Source organism: Stylophora pistillata, chromosome 3 (assembly GCF_964205215.1).
Source record: "Stylophora pistillata chromosome 3, jaStyPist1.2, whole genome shotgun sequence".
Classification (NCBI taxonomy): domain Eukaryota; kingdom Metazoa; phylum Cnidaria; class Anthozoa; order Scleractinia; family Pocilloporidae; genus Stylophora; species Stylophora pistillata.
In genome coordinates this window covers 20,954,864-20,967,500 of record NC_142521.1, presented here as the reverse complement: position 1 = coordinate 20,967,500, position 12,637 = coordinate 20,954,864, and the positions used below count along the sequence as shown (strand labels likewise).

General features: G+C 38.1%; 1 protein-coding gene and 1 pseudogene across 4 annotated transcripts in view; both read left to right on the top strand.

Annotated features, from left to right (window-relative positions):
- Nucleotides 1–838, top strand: part of LOC148735010 (uncharacterized) — a 12,801-nt gene extending 11,963 nt beyond the window's left edge. For all 4 annotated transcript variants that reach the window (XM_088754877.1, XM_088754876.1, XM_088754878.1 and 1 more), the window contains one exon: nt 1–838. This exon is cut by the window's left edge and continues 2,775 nt beyond it. The gene's annotated coding sequence lies outside the window, so the exon portion shown is untranslated.
- Nucleotides 839–7,648: 6,810 nt separating this feature from the next.
- LOC111345672 (uncharacterized) lies at nt 7,649–9,783 on the top strand (annotated as a pseudogene).
- The last annotated feature ends 2,854 nt before the right edge of the window (nt 9,784–12,637 follow it).

The following is a 12,637-nucleotide window of genomic DNA, read 5'->3' as shown; positions in this document are numbered from 1 at the left end:
CAAAACCCTCAGCCATAAACATTCAAAATCACTGGAAAGAGGACCATCGAGTCGTTCGATTTTACAATCTCCTCTGCAAATGACAGCGACGCCACCTCCACGACGATCTAATCTGTCTTTACGAATCATACAAAATCCATTGGGGCAAACAATGTGAGTTGGATGTATAGGCTTTAGCCAAGTTTCAGTTAAAAAACACAGGTCGCAGTTATTTGTCAACAACTCAGCAACAAGGAGAGGAAAGGCGTCCACTTTAGCAACGGATCTTGTGTTCATTACCATACAACAAGGAATGATTCTTGGCTGTGAGGGCAGAGTTGAAATGCGTCGAAGTGTTCGGGGTCTTGTGTGACTAAAATTAAAATTAACATTCCACAAATGAGTTGGTCGGGAATTAATAATAACAGGAATGACTCTCGATTGCTTCGCTCTCTTCAGGCGAACCAGTCTACCAGCTCTCTTTCTACGGACACGAAGCAAGCCAAGATTCCTTAGAAAAGATACCAGAGTAGGCGTTAGGGTTTGTGATGCAGCGCTTTTTCTGAGAGAGTAAAGATGACCCTTTGAATAAACAATACGGGAGTCGATGAAAGAACTGAAGCGTGAAGGATAAGATCGTAAACAATTTGCCTTTAAGCCCCGATAACTTGCTGGAAAAGGACCAGGGTTTCTCGAAATATCCATGTAGATAGTTAAATCCATAATAAAGGGCTTGGAAGGAAGCGCCAAGCAAGTCCCACCACGTTTGGTCGACAGGTTAATCGCAAAGGAGAGCTTCGTGTGCGATTTGAAGTCGCAACGTTGAATAGTAATGTGGTGAATAAAGAATGGCTCAAAAGATCTTGAAAATGGATTACTTTCCACCGAAACACTCTCTCTGTAAGTCCAAGCATCCTTAGATAAACCACTAGTCCAAAACTTGACCCGGGCAAGGTTGCAGAAGGACAAAATTATCAAAAAAGTATAGAGCTCAAAATAATCATTACAATCATTACAATTCGACTGATTTCTCTTGTGCTCTGATGATGAAAAACGTGTAAAAAGGTATTTTCAATTTAGCCTTAAATGAAATCTTTAATCGAGCCTAGTGCGAAGGTTTTAATTGAAATGAGCGGAATTTTCACTTGTTAACTAGATTTGAGTCCACCGTAAACTAGTTGAACGTTAATCTAGACTACCTTAAAATTTTTTTTGTAGTCGTCCTATTTGGGGTGGCAGCATTCATGGTGTGGAAAGGTTGGAAATCACTTTTCAAAGGAAGTTATGGAACGCCATACTCAGTCTTTCATAATCCCTCCTGTTCGATTCAAGAAATAAATCGCGTAACCGTCAGTTTAAACGAACTACGCAGTAGACTTGTTTTTTCTAACCAATTTGTTTGACAAATTTTTTTCAACCTGGTTACTTTTCTCTGTGAAAAAGTGATGTTCTGAGCATTCATACTTTCAACAAAGTCAATATGCGTTTGGTCCTTGAAAGCCCCTCTCAATATTGAACATTAATCAGTCATATCTGTGTTTACTAAAAGAAATTAAAACTTGACTGAGGAAGGCTCGATCGTGTACGAAATTGTCCACGATAAGAGTTGGCTGTCCGGAAATGTTTAGGTTGATTGCTTATTACTTGCCAAATTAACTATTCACTACCTTAACGTTAGGGAAGTCTTCTTTTCCCCGAACTTTCTGACCAATTGACAACTTCTACTGCATTTAGATCTCTATTAGGTAGCTCAAGTAGTCAAGTTGGTGACTCCAAAAAACGTAGAGAATTAAAATGGCCTTAAATTTTTCCAGTTGATCCACCCACTTACATATCAGGCTGAATGAAAGTGAAAACAAGCACCATCTTATTACTTTCATATCTTAGTTATGTAAGATGCAGGGGTTTCGATAAAAGCCGTTCACCGGCGGTATACTGATGCCTGTTAGGCTTCTCACCGCTTTTTGTTGAGCTTGTGGGCAGGCTCTCGTATTTGGATTCCGCCTTACGGCCCGTAATTCGAACAGCCGTCTACCACGCCGTCGGCATCCGCATATGGGCAAAGTTATTGAAACCCCTGGAATTGTATACCATCGTTCCATTGTAAGGAGTGAATTAGATACAATGAAATATATGAAGTTCATATATTTTGAACTGCGGTATTAGATACGTATGATGCACGACCCTCGCAGTAGATAGCGCTATTTAAGCAATAGCGAAAATCAGACCTGAAAAAAATCAGGCCTGTACGGGATTCGAACCACTGACCACTGACAGGCATGATTTTTTTCAGGTCTGACTTTCGCTATTGTTTAAATAGCGCTATTTACTGCGAGGATCGTGCATCATACGTATCTAATACCGCAGTTCAAAATATATGAACTTCATATATTTCACTGTATCTGTTTTATCACTTTCACGGGTTTATTACGAATCAACTTAACGGCCTGCTCCCAGTTGGCTTGTTAGCTCAATTGGTAGAGCGCTGCACTAGTATCGCAGAGATCAGTGGTTCGAGTCCCGTACAGGCCTGATTTTTTTCAGGTCTGATTTTCGCTATTGCTTAAATAGCGCTATCTACTGCGAGGGTCGTGCATCATACGTAAGGAGTGAATTGTAAGACTTTCTTAGGAATATATGAAATCATACCGTAGTTTCTAATTAGCAGACCCTTGAAGGTTGTTTTTTTTTAATGAGTTTTTGATTCTCCTTAATTATTGAAAAAACAAAATAGAAAGACACACACAAAAAAAGGTAATGCTCAGTGCTGTATTCTATCCCAGTGGGCTTGTAATCTCACAGCCATCTTAAAACAACAGCATAACCTAGTTCAAGACTTAAAGATAGTTTTTTGGCAGACCTCTGCAGTATTGTAGTTTTATATCTAAACACATGAAAGGTAAACTTCTCTTGTTCACGTGATTCGTATTTTGTAGTGATTGTATCAGTGCTGATTTCGTCCGAGATCCACTGACACTTAGGTATAATCAATAAGTTGTGTTTTGTGTAATGGAAAAGTTCGACTCTATATTTCGAGCTTCTTAAAATTATAACTGTAGATTCCCAGACCAAAAATTTGTTAAGTGTGAATTTAACCCTGGAAGGAACTGTATTCGTTCTTTTTGTACTTGGGATTATCGCTTTATAACTCGTGGGTGTTAATTAAGTTTGAGTGGAAGAACCATTTCCTGAGGCTATTTTATGTATTCAAACTACTCAACTGAGTAAATCACTCAGTAATGGCCTCCTTGTAAAGTTTAAAATACTTTAAAACAAAGAAGCTAGATTCATTTCATTTTTGTGCAATAACTGTGGTATTTTAGGAAATGTAAAGCTATTAGGTAATCAACGCATTTCGTAGATTCCAAACTTGTTATCAATTATGAGTTTAAATAAAGGAGTGACTGCATGTGTCCAGATATTGTCCTATCATTTTGATAACATTAAATTGAAGTCACATATCAACGAGGAATTTAGAAAGTGATGTGAATCCCAATCGTCAGGGGGATTATATCTTACATAACCAATAGAGCCTCCCGGTTAGCCTAATTGGTTAAAGCGCTGGATTGTGTTGTGTGGGAGGTCGAGGGTTCAAACCCCAGCCAGACCAATACTCATGGTCTTAAAATAACTGAGGAGAATTTGCTTCCTTTTTATAGTATCAGGAAATGGATAGATACTCTAATCTTCTCGGATAAGGACGAATAAACCGTAGGCCCCGTCTCCTGCAGGGTTAGGGGTAGGAGACGTTAATTTCCCACGCACGAGATTACTGTGTGGTGGATGTCCTCCCCTGTGGTGTTACACAGAGCCCTATTTAACCAGCTAGTCGCTGAAATGGGCTACTCTGTCTAAGTATTCGTAAATACATACAAATACATAACGGTATTTTATGATTTCCAAGAAAGAGCGGACGACATCTACAACAAAGAATGCAAACTTACATGGAAAAAAACGTTGCTCGATATATTTCATTGTCCACTAAAGTCTATTTCCAATCGGTGATATTTCACTTTATCATTTTTTTATGGAAAAGCTTTGTTACTAAAGCTAAACCAGGGTGATTTTAAACGAGAGAATACACAAATAACCTACCAGACAAGTTATATCAAAGCTTGGTATTTCAGTTTGTCTTATTTCTTACAACATGCCTGATAATAAACATACTTTTGAATGATCTCATTTTTTAGCTTAATCATGGAGTTTATTCACTTACTGAGATGAGAGAAAATAAAGAGTTTCCATTCTAAACCCACAGCCCTACAGTCTGATAAGGACTGCTGGGGTAACAAAGTCATCGAGAATAAAAAAGTCGTCGGAATCTTGTCCACTGTGTTATACTTTCGCTCCCGTTTTCCCCATTGAAAAAGCATGCTCATCTACAGTTACATGTTACTTCCCCCACAAACAAACTGAATTATAAACGCAAGTTAAATGGTTTGTCTCACGAAGTAAGTGTAGGTCTGTAACATAAATTATTATATGGTTGTGTCTCACAAGGACTGGGAACTACCGAATTCACGAATTTGATTGGCTGAAATCAATATTGAAAGCGATCTAGATTTTCCCATCTAGACCGGCATCTAGACCGGTCTAGAAAAGGAAGGTACAAAGAATATAAAAAATTGGCATATAAGACACAGCCATGTGATAAACATCTTATCAACCGAGCTAGGTCGGTCTGTATGGGAAAATTTTGACCTCGGTAAAGATTCACCCATACAGACCTCCTGCTCGGTTAATAACAACTAAGTAATGGACACAAAGTCAATATGGAACCGCCATGTTCTATACTGCACACGTCATCCCACTCAAGGTCCCGGATCTACTTACCAGTACCACAGTAAGAGTCCGGCTAATCAACTGGGTATTGATCGCGACGTTTGGACTGCTATACTACTGGTCTTCGTTTGGCGACGAGGTCGAAAGTTAACGTGTCGTTATTTACAGCACCTTGATTAAATGTCCTTCACATAACATTAAATACTCTGTCTTCCAGCCGTGCGTCATTAAACATACAAATCCAGTGACAACTTCGTGGTCTTTCCTTTATAGATAACTCAATCAGAACTTGTAAGTGCACTAGCTGCAGGAATAAAGCAGTAAGAGGCTATAAAGCATGGACTATTCAACAATAAACGCTAAATGAAATGACTATGAAATAGGTGCCGAAATAGCCCTTATCATCCTCAGGTCATGTGGTTTGTATTGGTAAACAATGTGGTGCTGGCAAACCCAGTAAAGAAAATCTTTTAATTTGGCCGAAAAATCTGCGTTTCTACCAAAGTTGACTACTGCACAAATTCAAAAGCACTTGTTGGGCCGGTGCGAAAAGGACGTTGAGATTAAGGAAATGAAGTTTTCAACGGAGAGTAATATCGTTGATGTGTACATTACGTACGATCCAGCCCACGAACAACTCTTAAACGTCTGCAAACGTCTCGTTCATGTAAAGCCGAATGAGAAAACGGGAAACTCATAATTTTCAATTTATAAACACCTCGCCCTCTTCATAGTTACAGTAAAAGTTGCATATAAGATCGCGTGCCTACGAGTAGCTGATGTTTATTCAAAAAGATGTTTTGTCAAAATCTTCCCGCTGTCAACGGTTGTGTTTCAATCAAGCTTTTATTTGAGACAAATTGCATCCAATTTTTTTGTCTTAAAAAGCACCCTCAGTTCATACCGCAAGATGCTTTGAGTTGTTACATGCAAGTGATAGAAATGAGATTAAAGCTTCCTATTTGCCTCATGATCACTTTTATGTTATGCCAAATAATATTTCTCAGGTTTTTTTGTTTTTTGTTTTATTTTGGGTGTGCGGGAGTTAAGCAGTACCACAACCATACGTTTGGAGCAATTAGTAGGCATAGTTCGTATTTCAGGATAGGAACTGAGTGCTTAAGAAAAAAAACTTTGATCACATAGTTAAGGATAGGTTGAATGAAATTTGACAAAATACAACAAAGAGTCCACATCTGGTTTATTATCTCATAATATCCATGAGTAAAAATTATTTGTCTTGGTCGTGTATCACTGGAGTTTCACTACAAAATATTTCAAATATTCTTACCTTTCCCATTGCACTCTCAATGTGGATTCGGTGCTGGGCTACTGTCTACGCCTCTATTATATCACTCTCACCGAATGCACATTTCTCGGCAAGAAATAGGGAAATTTTGAGATCCAGATTAACTTTCCCAGTGTGTCTTTTTTAAACAATATAACTGGGTACGAAAACACAGCGGATTCGCTTGAAACGAGAATAAACATCGTCTATTTCGCGCCTCAGTCAGTTTACAATTAGATCAAGCTAACAAGAAACAATTTTTTCCGGATTGTGCATTTCGATTAATCTTTCCCCTGATATTTAGCTTACGGTGGTAACGCTTAGAATAGCGCGGTAACAATTTTTTTTTGCGAAGGTCTACCGTATCCATGAGTACAAATTATTTGTCTTGGCCGTGTATCACATCTTATACTGTAGACCTTTTAAGTGAAAAGAAAGATGTCAAAGGAAAGCCTTAAATTTATGGCTTAGTCAAGGGGGAAAAGGAATCCGAAGTTGTTTAAAAGTGAAATTGTGGACCAAAGATGAGCTAAATCTTCGAGGTGAAGAAAGAGAATTCTTGACGGAAACGGTAATACTATACCATTTCACCTCTTAATATAATTTCACTTTCGCTTTCCCAGAAAATAACATCCTTTTCAAGAATGATCTGGTGCTTGGCGTTTGTTTCATTGGAACGGCTCTGTAACTTTCATTCGTTTTAAGAGAAAAAATATGTATATGGTGTACAACGAAACTAGGTAGAGAGGCACCAACTTGGAATCATTTCAGTGTAACCATATTGTAGCATCCATATCGCATGGGCTGTTTCGGAAGGTAGTGTGTTGGACTAAACTCTTTATTTCAAAATGAAAAGCTCCAGTGCCTAATTTAGTCTGATTCACTTCAGGCGGCAGAGGAGAAAAAATAGAAGAAGAGTCGGCTTCTATGGGTGCTTCAGTGTCTTTCAGGACGCCTTAATTTGTCAGCGAGCGTTCGGCTGAGATGTTGCGTTGGTAGCAGGGGAAAAGGGAAAAATACCTTAATAATTCGTACATCCCTTCCAAAATAGTTACGAGTTTACAAGTAGTTTCCATTTAGCTGAAGGGATTCGCATCACTTTCTACATCCCTCTTTGACATGTTACTTAAATTTAATGTAATCATGTGAGTATAGTGGTAGCGAAATAGAGGCATGCAGCCATTATTTCATTTAAGCTCATCATTTGATAACAAGTTTGAAATCTAAGAAATATATTTATTGCCTATAACCTGCATATGCTCTAAAATACCACAGTTATTGAACAAAAACTGAGATTAATCTAACGTCTTCTTCGATTTAAAATATTTACATCTTACGGGAAGGCCATAGCTGAGTGCATTTACTCAGTTAGGCAGTGTGACCACAAAAGCTTTAGCCTTTTTTATATTTGAACAACCAGGAACTAGTTTTTTCACTCAACCTTACACATTGGGGATTTTTGGTCGGTTTTGGAGCCACCTCTACATTTTTGGGCTCAGCCGTATCAAGGCTCCATGGCCTTATGGGAAAAAAATTGGCCAGAACCAGGGCACTTTTCTTGGAGGCCTGGCTGTTAATATGATGAAAGAGAAAGTGCTTGGTATGTTTGAAATTATAGCCGAAGAGCAGAGCTTCACATTGATACCAAATTTGTTGACTTTCGTGATTGGTTTTTAAGGTTTTTGGCTCAGGGAAAGTCGTGAAAGTAATCGGGGCATTTTGCTGGTTGTTTTGGCGAAGTTTGAGGCCTGCTGTGGTCTTAATTATCGTATGTGATGAAAATCTGAAACGATACGACTGCTCCTTATGGACACAAGGACGTGAATGGAAAATTTCACGAGGATTGACGACATTTTCACGATTTTAGACCAAGATGTCCAAGCGCACGAGAAGTCGAGAGAGGTTTCCAATATGAGAGTGAGCTCGTAAAGCGAAGTATAAGCGCATCGAAGCTGTTGAAGCGAAAAAAAGCCTGGAAAACATTGAGCGGGAGATTTCAAGTTCTAAGGAGACCACAAAAATACCAAAGGAAAAAAATGTTCAGCTGCAGGGTGAAATAAAGGAACTCGGGAGAAAGGTAAGCTACTTAAAGGGATACTGTTTTCAGTTGAATGCTGTATTGACTATACTGGAGTGTTACCTAGGTGATATATTAAAGCAGCTGGAGGATGACTGAAACTAATCATTTAATCAAATATTGTTGTGATCTGGGTATCAATTATTAAGGGGCAAAACTGCATTGTTATTGATCGCATAAATTTGTCTCAAAATTCAGGGATGGATGAGTGACATTCATGGAACGAACAACGCAACAATATAAGAATTATTTAAGGAGAGTAAACTGTGAGGTTTTACTTCAATTGTACTCATTTGTGTCAACTTTATAATTAATTATAAATTAATCGTGCTCAGCCATGGCTACAAACTGGATTTTTCTTTAATGAAGCTGCTGTTATGAAATCAAGCTGTACTGTCTTTTTCAGCGTGGCTTAGTTGAGGGGGAGAAAGTACACTTACCAAGAAGCTCAGCTGTTCCAACGAAACTAGACAAGGAAAACAGTGACTGTACAGTTGGTTTGTTAGAGAAAAATTAATTGCCTCAAAGACAAGGAAGCGTACAGTAGATGCAGCAAAGATGATACATTCTTGCCCTCAAACACCTGATGAAGTTTCCAAAACAGATACTTTGAATGGACTGTTCAACACTTTTGTATCTTATGCTGATAACAAAGATGTTGCTATGATATGCAGTAGATCTAGAAAGTTTAATACCTTAGTTGTACCCAAAGTAGTAAATAAAGCTGTTGCTTCTTTTGAGAAGTCAGCAAAGAATTATGAAAGAACTTTAAGTGTTATTTACGGGGGCTATCTTAAGTAAGAGGAAGTACAATGAGTTGCGTTCTTCAGAAATGTTTGAATTTGATCTTCCCACTGGAAGGCGAAGGCGAACAGAGTTCCAAAAAGGTTGTAAGGTGCCCCCATTAATACCTTATAAAAGGAAAAACAAAAGTCTGGTGATTTTGAGTTCAGGTTTACTGGTGAAGAGACCAAAAAATTTTGCCAAGGGTTCATGTTTATCATTGACGATCTCATTGGTGATGGCTCAGATATTGAGCAACCAAAGAATTTCTTTGCCTTGTCAATGGCAAGAATGGGTCTTCATTTAAGAAATGCCTTGTCTCTCTCTGTCAGAGTTTCGGATATCGAGAAAGAGGATTTGCCTAGATTAAAAGAGGATTGCAGGATGTATTTTAATTTAGCATCTCTTTTTTATTCCACCAATGTTAGTATTTGGACAATGGGACATTGTGTCCCATTTCACTCAGACTAGTTAATGAAGGATTTGGGAGTTGGGTTTGGGATCAATTCTATACAAGGTAGAGAGGCTAAGCATCAGCAACTGGCATCTTTTGCAGAATTCTCTCTCGTCAAAAATAGGTGGGAAAAAGTGTTTAGACATGAGCATATGTCACTGATTTGGTTAAGGCAGCAGAATCCCCTCAGTGATGCTTACTCTAAGGGCAGAGACAAATCCATTCCACCTAGGTGTTATACTGATGAATATTGTTTTTGTGGAATTGCTTTCAATAGTGAGGGTAAATGTAGGTATTGTGACAGCAGACTGTCAAAAGAAATTGCCACTTGTGCTACTTCTGGAAGCCTAACTGAGAAAATGAAAGAAATTTTAAGGCACACCAAACAAGCAAGACAGTGATCAGCTGTGTAAGCAGTGTAATGGTCAAGGAAATATCCAAAAAAATAGATAAAGATTAGAGACGTCTTGGGATGAGATATTAGAGTGGAGATCCTTTTCTGTAGAATGTTGGATTTTATAACACATGTAACCATTATAGTTTAAATGTTTGTTCTCAACATTGCTACCCTGAAAAAATTAATCCTGTTAATTAAGAAAATTGAGTCGGAAATCTCTTTCTGTAGCATGTTGGTCTTTTTAATATTAACACATGTAAACATTACAGTTCAAATGTTTGTTCTCAACATTGTGTATTGCTACCCTGCAAATTAATCCTGTTAATTAAGAAAATTGAGTTGGAGATCTTTTTCTGTATCATCTTGGTCTTTGAATGATTACTAATGCAAACAATGCATTTTGAACATTATTTTGTTGTTTTTGACATTGTGTATTGCATGCAAATTAAACCTTTTGAGAAAATTGAAATGAGTTGAAGATCTTTCTTCTGTAGCTTGTTGGTCTTTGAATGATTACAGATGTTAACAATGCCCTTTGAACATTATTTTGTTGTTTCTTTTTTGACAATGTGCATCACTAGCCTGCGAATACAGCCACCTGTCATCACTCCACCTCTGGAGCACTGAACAAGACAATGCATCCAGCAGCGAAGCAATGACACGCAGCTGTATTTACAGACTGGTGTAATTCAATAACTACAACAAAAACTTGGTTATTAACAATCACAACAAAGATAGCTAGGGGTTTTCTAGACTCAGCATATAAGAGTGTGGGAGAGGAAGGACTCCCTTATGTGGCCTATAGGGAGATGTGCCATTGGCATTAGTCAAATACTCCCCCCTTCCCTCACACACACACGCACACACACAAACACACACACACACACACATACAAACACACACACGCACACACACACACACTAACACACACACACAGACACACACACACACTAACACACACACACCAGGACAAAACAGTTCCTGAACCTCCTTTCAGCAACAATGTCAGATAAATTGAGGAACATTATCATCATTCCATGCTCCGTAATGACAATGCACTTTCACGACTTCATTTTGAGAGTTGTAAGTAACAGTGAGGGGTTTCTCTCTGTCAAAAATAATGTCTGTCTTTCCCTTTCCTGGGAATTCCCTCTTGAAATTGGTCTCCTCATTGCCAAAGCAAAAACGCAACATCTGTTGAAGCTTCGCCTTACTTTTATCTTCTACAATCTGCACTTTTTTCTGCGTCCAGGGCGAGTCTGTACACCGAAATTTGATGTGCTTGTAAATATATTAACAATATGCTTCAAAATATCCTCCTGAAGTCGCGAAGTAAACTCAATGACCCACGGATGCGAATGCTTTGTTGTTAAAAATTGTCTTCGTATCAATGTCTTTTTCCGGTAGCTTACCTCACTGCATGCCATGAGGTGTAAGTCACACTTCTTGAAATTCAACTTTTCCCTCAAATTTGCCTCCGAGTGGGACTTCATAGTTTGCTCCTTAAGTACCGAAAGCTCCTTAAATAAGTCTGCCACTGCCAACTTTTGTGGAACATCTTCCCTTTGAATACCACTTTAATATTTCATCTCGATTTTTCCGTAAAATTCAACTATTTCTTTTGATATTTCCTTGGCTATCGCACTTTTTGCAGAGCTGGCCGCCATGTTGGATTGGGACATCTGACATCTACCTGACATCTGCGTGTGGCGAACGAAGAGCCTCGATTTCGTGACTACATCAAAATCGACGAGAAATCCCCAGTGTGTAGCTAACAACCACGAACTTTAAAGCGATAATCCTAAGTGTAAAAAGGACGAGTTCAGTTCTTACCAGGGATAGATTTAGACTTTCCTAATTTTTGGTCTTGGAATTTATAGTTGAAATAATGTTCGATATAAAGAGTCGTACCCCTCTCTAACACAATACACAACTTATCAATTATACCTTTGTGTCAGTCGATCTCAGACTGTTTTCGGTACTCGGATACACAATTACTACAAAATACAAATCTAGTCGATATCAAATTTTACCTTCCATGTGATTAGATATAGCCTGAGTAAAATACTGCAGATGTCTGCCGAAAAGCTATCTTAAAGTCTTCAACTTAGCTATAACGTTGTTTATTTAAGGTGGCTGTGAGAGTCAAAGCCTAAGCATACAGGCACGTGAAACACTTATTGGGAAAGAATACAACACTGAGCATTCCTATTCATTTTCATGTTTTTCTTTTTAATCAATTATATGAAGAATCAAAAACCCATAAAAAAAAACAACAGCCTCCAGGGTTTGCTAAAGTAACTACACGGAATAAACATTTGTCAAACAAATTGGTCAGAAAAAAATAAGTCTACTGTGTAATTCGTTTAATCTGACAGTTATGCGATGTACTTCTTGCATCCAACAGAAATTATTACGAAATATTGAGCGTAGCATCCCATAACTTCCGTGGAAAAGTGATTCCAAACTTTCCACACCATGAATGCTGCCACCCCAAAATAGGTCGACTACAAAAACAATTTTGACGTATTCTAGATTAATGTCAAAGTAGTTTAGTAGCTTTTTCGAATGATCTGGATAGCTACATATGGCGAAACTCTGGTGGCTGGAAGCAGAAACGATTAAATACAAAATTGCTGAGACCGATTACCAAATACATACATACATACATATACTTTATTTAATCTCGAATTTGGAGTAGCTAAAGGATAAGCTAGTATCTTCGAGTCAAAACAAATCATGTTTAATACCATGTCGTTTTACAGCTAAGCCGAGAGACATCTCGTGATGATAAATCAGATACAATGAATATATGAAGTTCATATATTCATTGTATCTGATTTATCATCACGGGTTTATTACGAATCAACTGAACGG